Source organism: Eurosta solidaginis, chromosome 4 (genome assembly GCF_040869045.1).
Source record: "Eurosta solidaginis isolate ZX-2024a chromosome 4, ASM4086904v1, whole genome shotgun sequence".
NCBI classification, from domain to species: domain Eukaryota; kingdom Metazoa; phylum Arthropoda; class Insecta; order Diptera; family Tephritidae; genus Eurosta; species Eurosta solidaginis.
In genome coordinates, this window is record NC_090322.1 from 276,513,892 (window position 1) to 276,526,529 (window position 12,638).

The 12,638-nt window shown below is 35.8% G+C and overlaps 1 protein-coding gene across 5 annotated transcripts in view; it reads right to left on the reverse strand.

Moving 5' to 3' along the window:
• Ten-a (tenascin accessory) overlaps window positions 1-12,638 on the reverse strand; it is a 458,238-nt gene that overhangs the window by 408,431 nt on the left and 37,169 nt on the right. The gene's annotated exons all lie outside the window — the stretch shown is intronic.

Sequence of the window (12,638 nt, forward strand, 5' to 3'; positions counted from 1 at the left end):
TGGATTTTAGGAAATAGTACGTTATGCAACGTTTCCAAACAAAAGAAATAAAAAATAACCCTTTTTTACGATAAACTACACTACTCGACAAAAAAAAATCTCCAAAAATAAAACAAGCCTTTCCTAAAGTAAAATTTTCTCCTGATTCCGAATATGACTTCCATTTTCTGTGGCAGATCTATTTTCCGAAATATTGGTGAAAATATGAAAATTCCCATTTTCGCAGAACACTACCTCATATAGGTAGGGCAAAAATTTGTAGTTTTCATTTTTTCGTTTTAAACTGATGAATTATACATTACACTAATTCCCGTAAACATTTGCTGCCCTCACCTCCTTTCAGTATCTTCAGTAATTTGGCCACTATGCCAAAAAACTTTGAAAAAATTTTGAGAAAAAAAAGAAATTTTTTACAAAATTTCAGATTTAACCACTTTAAAATCGGAAAAATTCTATGGACGAAAACAGTTAGTCCTCCTATGTTGTAGGTAATTTAACTACGAAAATTTTAAGCATAGCAGTACAACAATCGGACGTGCCGTTGGGACTATAGCCCCGTTAAATTGCAAGCGTCTATCCTAAAATTGTTGTAAATTTTGATAAAATTGGCGAAACATTTCATTTGGTCACTCTACCTTAGGGTCTAATAAATTTAAAAAGACATCAAATACTTAATTGTCACTACTGTTTGTTGTAAATTTTGTTTTGCAAATTGTAGTGCCAATTTATACATACTATAACGGTAGATGTGTTTACGAAATGGCTTGTTGCAAAAGAGATTTTAAATGTAAAAATAATCCGGATGATTTTTGCTTTATTTGCGGACATTATATTTTCAGAAACTCAGCTCGGAAAATAACTGATTCTGTCAAAGATGCATACTTTCATTATTTCGGTTTCCATGCAAAAAATCTCGATAAATCTTGGACACCTCATTTTATTTGCGCCTCCTGTAGATTAACTTTAATGAGATGGGTATCGGATAAAGGTCATAACATGACCATACCTTACCCATACCTACGCCGCCTATAAGTTTTGAAGCCTCAAGCGAAAGTGACTCCGAAGCAGATAATTCAGACAGTGAACAAGAAGGAGAGGTCCCACATCGAGTCCCACAAGCCGAACTTAATGACTTGACAAGAGATTTGAAATTATCAAAATTTGATAGCGAAGTTTTAGGATCTCGTTTGCAGCAATGAGGCAGCCTGGGCCCTTCGACAAGTACTTCCAAATTTCGAAATAGACACAAGACTTTCTCTTATTTTTTTACTAAAAGTGAAAATATTTGTTACTGCAATGATGTTCAAGGTTTATTTGAAGCACTAAAATTAGAAAATAAGGTGGATGATTGGCGTTTGTGAATTTTCCCGCAAACCTAGGTGCTGAAAGTGATGAACAGGGTGAATGATTTTTGAAAAGCGTTACCAAGGTTTTTGGAATGAAGAAATGATGGGAGATTATTGCTGGACAATAATACGGGCGACAAACCCAGAAAATTATAAACGGGTAGTTAAAAGTATCCACGACCCTCACTATTGACCACACCACGGTAAAATCGCTCAATTTAACTTTTTTCAGATGTAGATATGTATGTATTTAATGTTGCTGTCGTTGTTGTTTTTTACTGAATTGAATATAGTTTAACGTGCAAACATATGTCTATAATAAAACGTTATAAAAAAAATAAAAAGTAGTTTGAATAAAAAGTGTCTCTATAAAAAATTGTAGTATAGACGCTTGCAAGTTAACGGGGCTATAGTCTCAACGGCACGTCTGATTGTTGTACTGGTATGCTATAACTTTTCGTAATTAAATTACCTACAACATAGGAGGGCTAACTTTTTTTCATCCATAGAATTTTTCCGATTTTAAAGTGGTTAAATATGAAATTTTGTAAAAAATTTTGTTCTTTTTTTCAACATTTTTTGAACGTTTTTGGTCATAGTGGCCCAACAACTGAAGATACTTAAGGGATGTGAAGGCAAGAAATTTTTATTGGAATTAGTATAATGCACAGTTCAACAGTTTAAAACGAAAAAATGAAAAATACAAATTTTTGCCCTACCTATATGAGGTAGTGTTCTGCAAAAATGGAAATTTTCATATTTTCGCCGATATCTCGGAAACTTGATCTGCCACAGGAAAATGGAAGTCATATTCGGAATCAGGAGAAAATGCTACTTTAGGAGGGGCCTACTTATTCTTGGAGACTAAATTTGATCAAAATTTGTTGAGTAGTGCAATAGTACTAATTTTTCATTTATATAGAAAATTTTCTTCTGGTTTTATGTAAAAAAGGAAAATGTTTTGAAGAAAATTTGTTTTAAATTTTCTTTTGTTTTAAGACCTCATTGAATGGTTTAAAATAAAAAATCTATGTAAGGCACGCTAAGCTCCGATGAGATTTTAGGCCAAGCTTCTGTTCCAACTTGCGCCATGCTCCTTTTATTATACTCAGTTGAGCAGAGTTCACAGAGTATATTAACTTTGATAGGATAACGGTTGGTTGTACAGGTATAAAGGAATCGAGATATATATAGACTTCCATATATCAAAATCATCAGTATCAAAAAACAATTTGATTGAGCCATGTCCGTCCGTCCGTCAGTCTGTCCGTTAACACGATAACTTGAGTAAATTTTGAGGTATCTTGATGAAATTTGGTACGTAGGTTCCTGGACACTCATCTCAGATTGCTATTTAAAATGAACGATATCGGACTATAACCACGCCCACTTTTTCGATATCGAAAATTTCGAAAAACCGAAAAAGTGCGATAATTCACCAGAGACGGATAAAGCGATGAAACTTGGTAGGTGAGTTGAACTTATGACGCAGAATAGAAAATTAGTAAAATTTTGGACAATTGGCGTGGCACCGCCCACTTTTAAAAGCAGGTAATTTAAAAGTTCTGCAAGCTGTAATTTGGCAGTCGTCGAAGATATCATGATGAAATTTGGCAGGAACATTACTCCTATTACTATATGTATGCTTAATAAAAATAAGCAAAATCGGAGAACGACCACGCCCACTTTAAAAAAAAAATTTTAAGTAAAATTTTAACAAAAAATTTAATATCTTTACAGTATATAAGTAAATTATAATATGATGCAACAAAATACAAAAATAAAAGAAAGTTTCAAAAAGGGCGTAGCTCCGCCCTTTTTCATTTAATTTGTTTACGATACTTTTAATGCCATAAGTCGAACAAAAATTTACCAATCCTTGTGAAATTTGGTAGGGCTTAGATTCTGGGACGATAACTGTTTTTTGTGAAAAAGGGCGAAATCGGATGAAGCCACGCCCAGTTTTTATACACAGTCGACCGTTTGTCCTTCAGCTCGGCCGTTAACACGATAACTTGAGCAAAAATCGATATATCTTTACTTAACTTAGTTCACGTACTTATCTGAACTCACTTTGTATTGGTGTAAAAAATGGCCGAAATCCGCCTATGACCACGCCCACTTTTTCGATATCGAAAGTTACGAAAGATGATAAAAATGCCATAATTCTATACCAAATACGAAAAAAGGGATGAAACATGGTAATTGGATTTGTTTATTGACGCAAAATATAACTTTAGAAAAAAACTTTGCAAAATGGGTATAAAACCTACCATATTAAGTAGAAGAAAATGAAAAAGTTCTGTAGGGCGAAATCAAAAGCCCTTGGAATCTTGGCAGGAATACTGTTCGTGGTATTACATATATAAATAAATTAGCGATACCCGACAGATGATGTTCTGGGTCACCCTGGTCCACATTTTGGTCAGTATCTCGAAAACGCCTTCATATATACAACTACCACCACTCCCTTTTAAAATACTCATTAACACCTTTCATTTGATACCCATATCTTACAAACAAATTCTAGAGTCACTCCTGGTCCACCTTTATGGCGATATCTCGAAAAGGCGTCCACCTATAGAACTAAGGCCCACTCCCTTTTAAAACACCCATTAACACCTTTCATTTCATACCCATATCTTACAAACAAATTCTAGAGTCACCCCTTGTCCACCTTTATGGGGATATCTCGAAAAAGCGTCCACCTATAGAGCTAAGGCCCACTCGCTTTTAAAACACCCATTAACACCTTTCATTTCATACCCATATCTTACAAACAAATTCTAGAGTCATTGTCTCCATAGCTCTCAGCTGAGTATGTAATGTTCGGTTACACCCGAACTTAGCCTTCCTTACTTGTTTTTTCTTACAAATTGGCGGGATGGGACCTATTTGTTTTATGCCCACTCCGAACGGCATCTGGTATGCAGATGAGCTCCACTGAAAGTTTTTCGTGCTTGCTAAACACTGCCGAGGGGCGACTCCACTTCCAATTAAAAAAACTTGTTTCTAAAATTTTTATGTTGCTTTGCCCGAGGCGTGAACCTAGGATTTTCGGTGTGGTAGACAGAGCACGCTACCATCACGCCACGGCGGCCACAAATCAGCGCCTCGCTTAGTGGACCTTTTTGCTACATATATTACTTTGTTAGTATCATCTGGAGCCAAATTTTAAATTTTGCTTGGCGCAAATACGCTTAAAAATCAGTTTCAAGATAACACATTTCGCACGCAGTTCTTAAGTACCTTGGTTCATGCGCCATCTATCGCCGTTTTCCCTTTTTTGTATTGGTACTGAGTGCTAAGCCGCGTGTGCGAATTCATATTTGTAGTTCACATTAAAGTCAATTCAAAATCAACCGCTAATTATCCTATTCCATGTACTTTTTTTCTAATATCTCCGAGCCTCTAACCTACGATTCAAACTTTTGGCCTTTAGCTTAGCGTACTAAAATTCGATTTCGCTGCCTGTGTAGCAAATTTAAGACTGAGAAACTCCAAGTGAAGTAATTTTAAAATAGATTGCAAGACTTTGCATATTTTCAGTAACAATGAACTGAATTGACTTTATATAAAGGTGAACACGTATACACACAACTGTATATGCATGTATATGCGCATTATTTCAGCAGATAAATCCGGCTAATTCTTGCCCGATCGCTGAACAATTGGAAATATAATCGACTTCCATGCAAAAACTAAACAAAGTCCTCAACAACAATCAAATGTAATTCCAACACGGAACAGCAATCCTTTCCAAAAAATCAACAATGATTTTCAAAAATCAAATAAAATAAATACCGCAGAACAAAAAATCAACAATAGGTAAATGAAGTAGCTGATAGCAGTAAGCCGCCATCGTAACAGACAGACAGACGTCACTGACTGGGTCATCGACTTCTAGATATACTGACAGACCAGGAGGCAAACACGCCATCCGAGCTGAATGACAAATTTGGTCAGCAGATGTGGCATTTCGTTTTGTATGGGACCGTCGTTGAAGTCACAATACAAACTGGCACACTCAGAGTCTGAAGCATCATCCATTGATTGTAGATAAATACCGAATCAGAAATAGTCAGCAACGCGCAAATTGAGCGCCAGTCTCAGTTTTTAGTAATACAATAAAGCAATGTTATTGTTATTATTTTCTCTATTGTTATTGTTATTGTAACCAAGTAAAGTTAATTTAGAATGCAGCTTAAAGAGTAAATAAATAAATAAATAAATAAAATGATTAAGCACAAGTTTGCCATTTCGCAAGGCGAAGTGAAACCGAACGTTTTTAAAGATGAAGGGCCATCTCAATCGAAATGCTTAGAGGTATAAATATCGCATAGATGACGTTGAAATAGTGGCATATCGATCTGACTTTTATTCGACTTTGGGGATATTTTATGTAATTATATTCTCCTAGGTGCGGCTATTGCGGGCATCTTGAAATACGTGCATATCAAGGCGAATCTATACAGGGTGATGGCAAAACGAATTCGACACAATTCGCCAAATCAAAAGAAAATTATTTCGTTATACTGATATTCTGCCGTACCAAATTTTTTAAGGCAAATCGGAAGATCAACCTTTTTCTGAATTCGGTGTGTGCTTTAGTGAGAACAATAACGGTAAACAACCAAATTTCCTGAACTCGATATTCACATAAGTACTGCGTGGTAATACGCTGAGAAGCCCTAAAACTGAAAGATTGATGTACCGAAGTGCTCTGGGTAAATACTCTTGTTGGGTAATATTACTATGTATATATGCATGAGGTGTTCTTCGAAACTGTTCAATAGAAACGTCGAAGGATGATGAAGGTCAGACGAAGAGAAATAGGAAGGGAAAAGTGAGGGGCAAAGAAGTTTAAAAGTGAGAAGAAGCGGAAAATCTGTCAACTAACTGGGCAGACACAAAAAGGGGCAAGAAAATACCTATAAAGATTGGAGAATAACAGGATGTTGTAATAATCTTAAATCATTCTAAAAATATTAAATTCAATCTTTAAATGAAATTTCAATACGTTTTTTTCCTCTTAAAGTTAAGTGATGATATAACAATTATAGTTGGGTTTAAATACATGGCTTCTTTCGACAAAGCTATCAGACAATTTGTGAATTACCACTCGAGTGATTAGTAAGAAAAATAGCTACCGCAACTCATCTTAATTTAATGAAGCAGACTAAAATAACAATTTTTATGAGCCTTTTATTCTTATTGTTACATGCATCGACCAGTATTAGCTTTGTCCCACCCGTGACAAAAAAGTCGAAAGTTGTTATTCTAAATTTTGCAATCGTTGTTTTATTTCATGTTTGTTATACACTGTTATAATCTCGGTTTAACTTATTACAAAAATCAAATTTGACTTCTTTGAAGTTGTTGACGAATTCTTCAAAAATGAAATATGTCTCACCTGTGAAAAGTACGCAGGAACAGTTGTTAGGAATAAGTACGCATTGCTTGTTGTTGTTGTTGTTATCGCTACAGGTTGCTCCCCAAAGGTTTTGGGGAGTGTTATCGATGTGATGGTCCTTTGGCGGATACAGATCCGGTACGCTCCGGTACCACAGCACCATTAAGGTGCTAGCCCGACCATCTCGGGAACGATTTATGTGGCCACATTAAACCTTCAGGCCATCCACTCCCTCCCCACCCCCAAGTTCCATGAGGAGCTTAGGGTCGCCAGAGCCTCGTCTGTTAGTGAAACAGGATTCGCCGCCGATAGGTGAGGTTGGTGAAAATTGGGGTTTGGGAAGCTATATATTGCGCTGGCAACCTGAAGGGTTGCGCTACACAGCCCCTTGAATCTGGTATATTAGTCGCCTCTTACGACAGGCATACCTACCGCGGGTATATTCTGACCCCGTAACCCGCTGGGGTTAGGCATTGCTAATATGCCTTATTGCCCTCATAGAGACATAGACTAATTAGGTCCAGTAGGAATTTTATTATAAATACGACATCTATGAAATAGATTTTTTTCTTGAATCTGAATCAAAGCCATAGAGATTGGAAATTCTTAAAATTTTCCGCTACTCAAATTTAACCACTCCATGAACTGATTCCATGAGGTTAACCATATTTTGAATAGTTGTAATACTTTATTTACAATGAATAAGTTCATTAATTGCTTTTAATTTGAAGATGTCCCACCCGTGAAACTAATATTTTAGGTAATAGCAACAAAATCATTTAAGAAAAATTTACTATTTTTATGGCATTCGATTTCCCAAATGTTTATATATAAAAGTATTGCAAAACAAGTTAGTTTAATATATTTGGAGAGTTTTTATAATATATAACTTCACTTATGGATAGCGTCTACTTTTTGTCCCACCCGTGACAATTTAAAAATTTGTAATAATTTGCATACGCTCTTAGATATTGCGTATAATATTTACATAGCATTTTTAAGAGAATGTTAAGCGTACCAATCTATATATAAGAACCAGAAATCTCCAGCCGATTTTACCAGAATGCTTCAACAAAGATGAAATATTCTGTACAATTGCCCCACCCGTGACGATGGAATATCCCGAAGACGTTTATCGGAATTGAGAGGTAAAATAGGAAAACGAAGAGGATCAATGAGACAAAGAAGTGGTGGGAAATCGTTAAAAGGGAAGTAAGTATTATACAATGGCTTAGAGAGCTTAAGAATAATTTTTATATTAGAGTAAGCTAAGGCGAAGTGAGGGCGGGATTGCCTTTGTAAATACTATCTTGAGTCGGTGCCTTCGATATAATGAAAAAAAAAAAAAATCATGATTTTGGTAGAAGTTCGGGAACACCAGACGCTATTCTCGGGCAGACCAATTGTTGTTAGTACTTGCGCGTAACAATCGTAAAATCAACTGCATCGTCAAACAGCACTTTGTTGGCATTAATTGAACTTCGGTGTTGTGTCAGATGCCATCGATTGATCTACTTTTTCTAATCAGATAAAACGCTATTCAAATATTTTACAAAATTCATGTTGTCAACGTTTTCTTTGTGTCTGCCATATTTTAGTGTGGCAAATGGGTGCGACATGGGTGTCGATTATATCTACAGCTACAAACATGCTTACATATGTACATAAACTTTTAGATGTATAAAATGTCGTAAGTGTGAACAGAGAATGAACACAAAAAAATGAAAAAAAAGCTGCGACGATTTACATAGCTACAAAGCATTTTGGGCTTTTGCCGTTGATCGCTAAAAATTTCATTGGGGGAAAAATTTTTTTGTTTTATTTGTTTACAATCTATGCATAAAAAAGAGTTTAACCTTTTCCCAATATTTTTTTTTTTTGGAGTAAAATTACGGCTTGAAAGGGAAAGAGACGAGTGCCCCCTGTTTCTTCGTCGTTCGGATGTACAGCAGCGAACGCGAAAATAGCAGTGGCAATAAATTTCTTTAATTAAATTTTTCCTTCTTTTATTTCGATAATTTTTAATGCAAGTCAAAATTTGTCTTGATTTTTGAAATTTCTTTCCCCGAAAGTATGTAGTCTCTTCGCTTAGAGAGCGCAGGTTTTTATTTTTTATATGGAAGAAAATCTAAAACACGCTATGGAAAAAACTGTCAAAAATCAAGCGAAATTTTTAGACATCTATAACTTGTACTTTGTAAAACTAAAATTGGCAACAAAACTGCAAACTCAAACTTTTCCTATATTATAGAAAAAAATTTAAGAAATTTAGTCCAAATTTCCACTGCGATTTTCGTGTTCTCTGCTGTATTTATTAAGAGAATAATGTGGCCTTGCTTGCAGTTTTTTTCGAATTTATTTCATTGCATTGATAATATCTAATATTTTTATTAATTATAACCATTTCAGCATCTAGCAAATTTGTTTTCTCTTTTTCAGACATTAATCCAGACAAATCCAAAAATTAGCAGTTTGGCACTTCCGTATGCCACTTCATACATTTATTCATATTCGTAAATTGAAATGTGCCCCTGTATCTCATTTGTTCCTTCTTGAGAAACCAGCTGGCATGGTGTTAACATAGAACTTCTTTATTGGGAAGCAAAGGGCAGAGTCCTTCAATCTGGGCAAAAAATTTGGTAAGGAAAGAATTCATATGGTAAGTACGTCTAAACTCTTGAGAACAGTTTCTGTAATTACTGCTTAGTCTTTCCGTTTTATAATTGGATTTTTTTCCAGCTTAATGCTTTTCATTAGAAACAATTTTCGTTTTTGCTTTCTTCTTCGCTGACACCGCACACCGACGTGTGTATACGTATGCCGTACGTACACACATTTGAGCGAAATTTATGCCCGTAGTGGGAACGAAAAAAATGTTGCCATTGACCTGTTTGAATGCATGCATATGGAAATATCAACTTTGTCTATTTTAATTTTTGATGTTGTAAAAGGCTGGAATTAATATTAAATAAGTATAAATAGATTACATATTTATAATCTGCACTTTTACATAATTATTTCGAATTATTTTCACAATTTTTCAAACTTTAATTAGGTGTTTTTGCATAAAACTGCCAACGGTCAAAAATTTGCGCACAAAAGTTTACTAGGCAACTCTGTTTAGTGAGAGATCGACCAGTTGACACGTTCTTACGGAAAAAATCAAAATTGTTTTGATTTCTACGTTCCGGGCTACGTACGTGCGTTGAACGTCGGTGAGTTTTCATTTACATTGCACATTCATAAGATAGTTCGGATCAGCTGACACGTTTTTTCTACGTACGTTCGTGGGTAACTGCAGCTTTAAGCACCACCTTTCCGCTTCTGCTGCTTTCCTCATTTTTATATGAATACATATTTGTATAAGACGGTGTGAGGGGTGTCAATTTGGCATATTTATAGAACGTCATAAGCGGATTTAAAGCTAGTTGCCACTTTTAGCTTCTTTTTTGTTATTATACTCTTAATTTTTTGTCTATCTTTTATGATTTGTATAAACACACATGCCTTCTGATATGCATATTTATATGCTTATCTTTCTCGAATTTTTATTTAGGAATACCGAAGGGTATAAGTGCAGAGCATAATTTGAAAAGCTCATAATACGATTTACGTATCTCTTCATAATTCGTATCTTATTTGGTTGTTCCTTAAGTACTTGTGAATGCTTTAGGGTGACAAACATAAAACTCATCTTCATGTAAATTTTTATAGAAAAAGGGTAACAAAACAAAGGCGTATGCGACAATAACGTGAAGTATCTCTGCTGAAGATTTTAAAATGCTCAACAAAGCAAGCTAATGGGATTTCAACTATCCTGCAACCTTATTTTTAGGCACAAAAATCATTTGAAAGAGAGTTTCTGAGCAGCCTTCGCCCTTTAGTATCACTATGTATGAATGTGTGTGTATATGTTTTAGCCTGCGGCTTATACCTCGTCATAGAATCGAACAAAATTTTGCTAAAACATACATCGAACACACAAAGAAAGGGTTTTCCAAAGAGGCGTGACACTATCTTAGTTGTAAAAGCTTTAAAGAATCAAATGTTAAGACTAACAAGTCGCATAATGCCTCAAGCAGGTAAGAAGACATTTCTATGAGTTGGGCATATATTCGAATTCAGGGCATGTTCGGAAGGGTATGCACGGCACGGACCATAATCCTTAAAGAGTAAAATAGCCATATCATTTGACACAAAAATAGCATCGTTTCGAAGTGCAGGCTTTCCTATAAACTTGAATTAAATTAAAGGGACCTGGTTCCACTCAGTTAAAACATGCCATTCTGCAAGTGAGTTTCGATCTACAGACATTGTACGATTCGTGAGCGAAATGGTAAATTGGGTCAAAGGAAGTGATCTCGTTTTCACGAATAGCTTGACGGATTCATATACATTTCAGTGTTTGTTTGTTTTTTTTCAATACGTGAGAGTAAAATTCGGGCGCAGATAAGGCATACGGTTTTTACAATTTGAGTATAAAACCAGGGGTTTTAATGAGAACTTTAGTATAACTAAGATGCTGGAAGGGGAAGGAAGTGAGGGAAGGTCACAAGGAAAAACTAGGCAAGTCATTAATGTAAATAATGGGCGTCCAAAATCGTCATATTAGTTTATCTAAAATCCGGAAAGTAAAGAACTTTATATCCGCATTTCTCATTTTTTTTTTTTTTTTTTTGAAATTTCGATTAAAAATGTTACTCTCACATATCTCCGCCTTATCGGCCTTCATATATGTAATACTCCTATATTGCTACAAAAGGTTAGGTACATTACCAAACATCAGAGTGCCGACATATTGCTGTATAAATGTTTTTGTTTTTGTACTCAATAATCGAGTGTACCTAAATTTAAAGCTTTTCTTGTCACACTTATGCTGCTACAATCACAAAAATTTTATAGGCTATACTAGAAGACCCGGCAGACGTTGTCATGCCCTAAATTTGGCTTATCTACATACATTTTAATAAGCTTTTTCCGTCTGAATCTGTCCCCCCCCCTCGTTCTTCACTTTTTCCTAATGCTTTTATTCACTCCTTCCTCAGTCTTTTTCGCTTCATCTATCGCCATCTTCGTCTCATTCTATCTCTCTCTCAATCTCCTCTCTTTTCTCTTCTCTCAATTTCTTCTTATACTTCTGCATCCCTTATTGCCTGTCCCAGAGGGTGGTATGTATTTTATTCCAGTCCCAGTCTCACTCCGAGTCTCAGTCCCAGTCCTAGTCCTAATCCCAGTCCCAGTCCGTCTCGGGATAATATATTAATCTGTACTAAAGCACACATCAACAGCTTTCATTTGATATCCATATTGTATAAACACTGTCTATGCATTCACTGGCCTACGTTTTGGCCTATATCTCGAGACCCCAGTCACCCAGGGGTATGAAAATTACCCTCTGGTAAGGCACTCATCCACAACTTTCATTTGATATCCATATTCTATACACACATTTTAGGGGTACCCAGGTCCACGTTTTGGCCTATATCTCGAGACCCAATTCACCCAGGGGTATGAAAATTACCCTCTACTAAAGCACTCATCGACACCTTTCATTTGATTTCCATATTCTATAAACACACTCTAGGGGTACGCGGGTCCACGTTTTGGCCTATATCTCGAGACCGTAGTCACTCAGCGGTATGAAAATTACCCTCTACTAAAGCACTCATCAACAGCTTTCATTTGATATCCATATTATATAAACACATTCTAGGGGTACCCGGGTCCACGTTTTTGCCTATATCTCGAGACCCTAGTCACCCAGGGGTATGAAAATTACTCTCTACTAAAGCACTCATCAACAGCTTTCATTTGATATCCATATTCTATAAACACACTCTAGGGGTACCCGGGTCCACGTTTTGGCCTATATCTCGAGA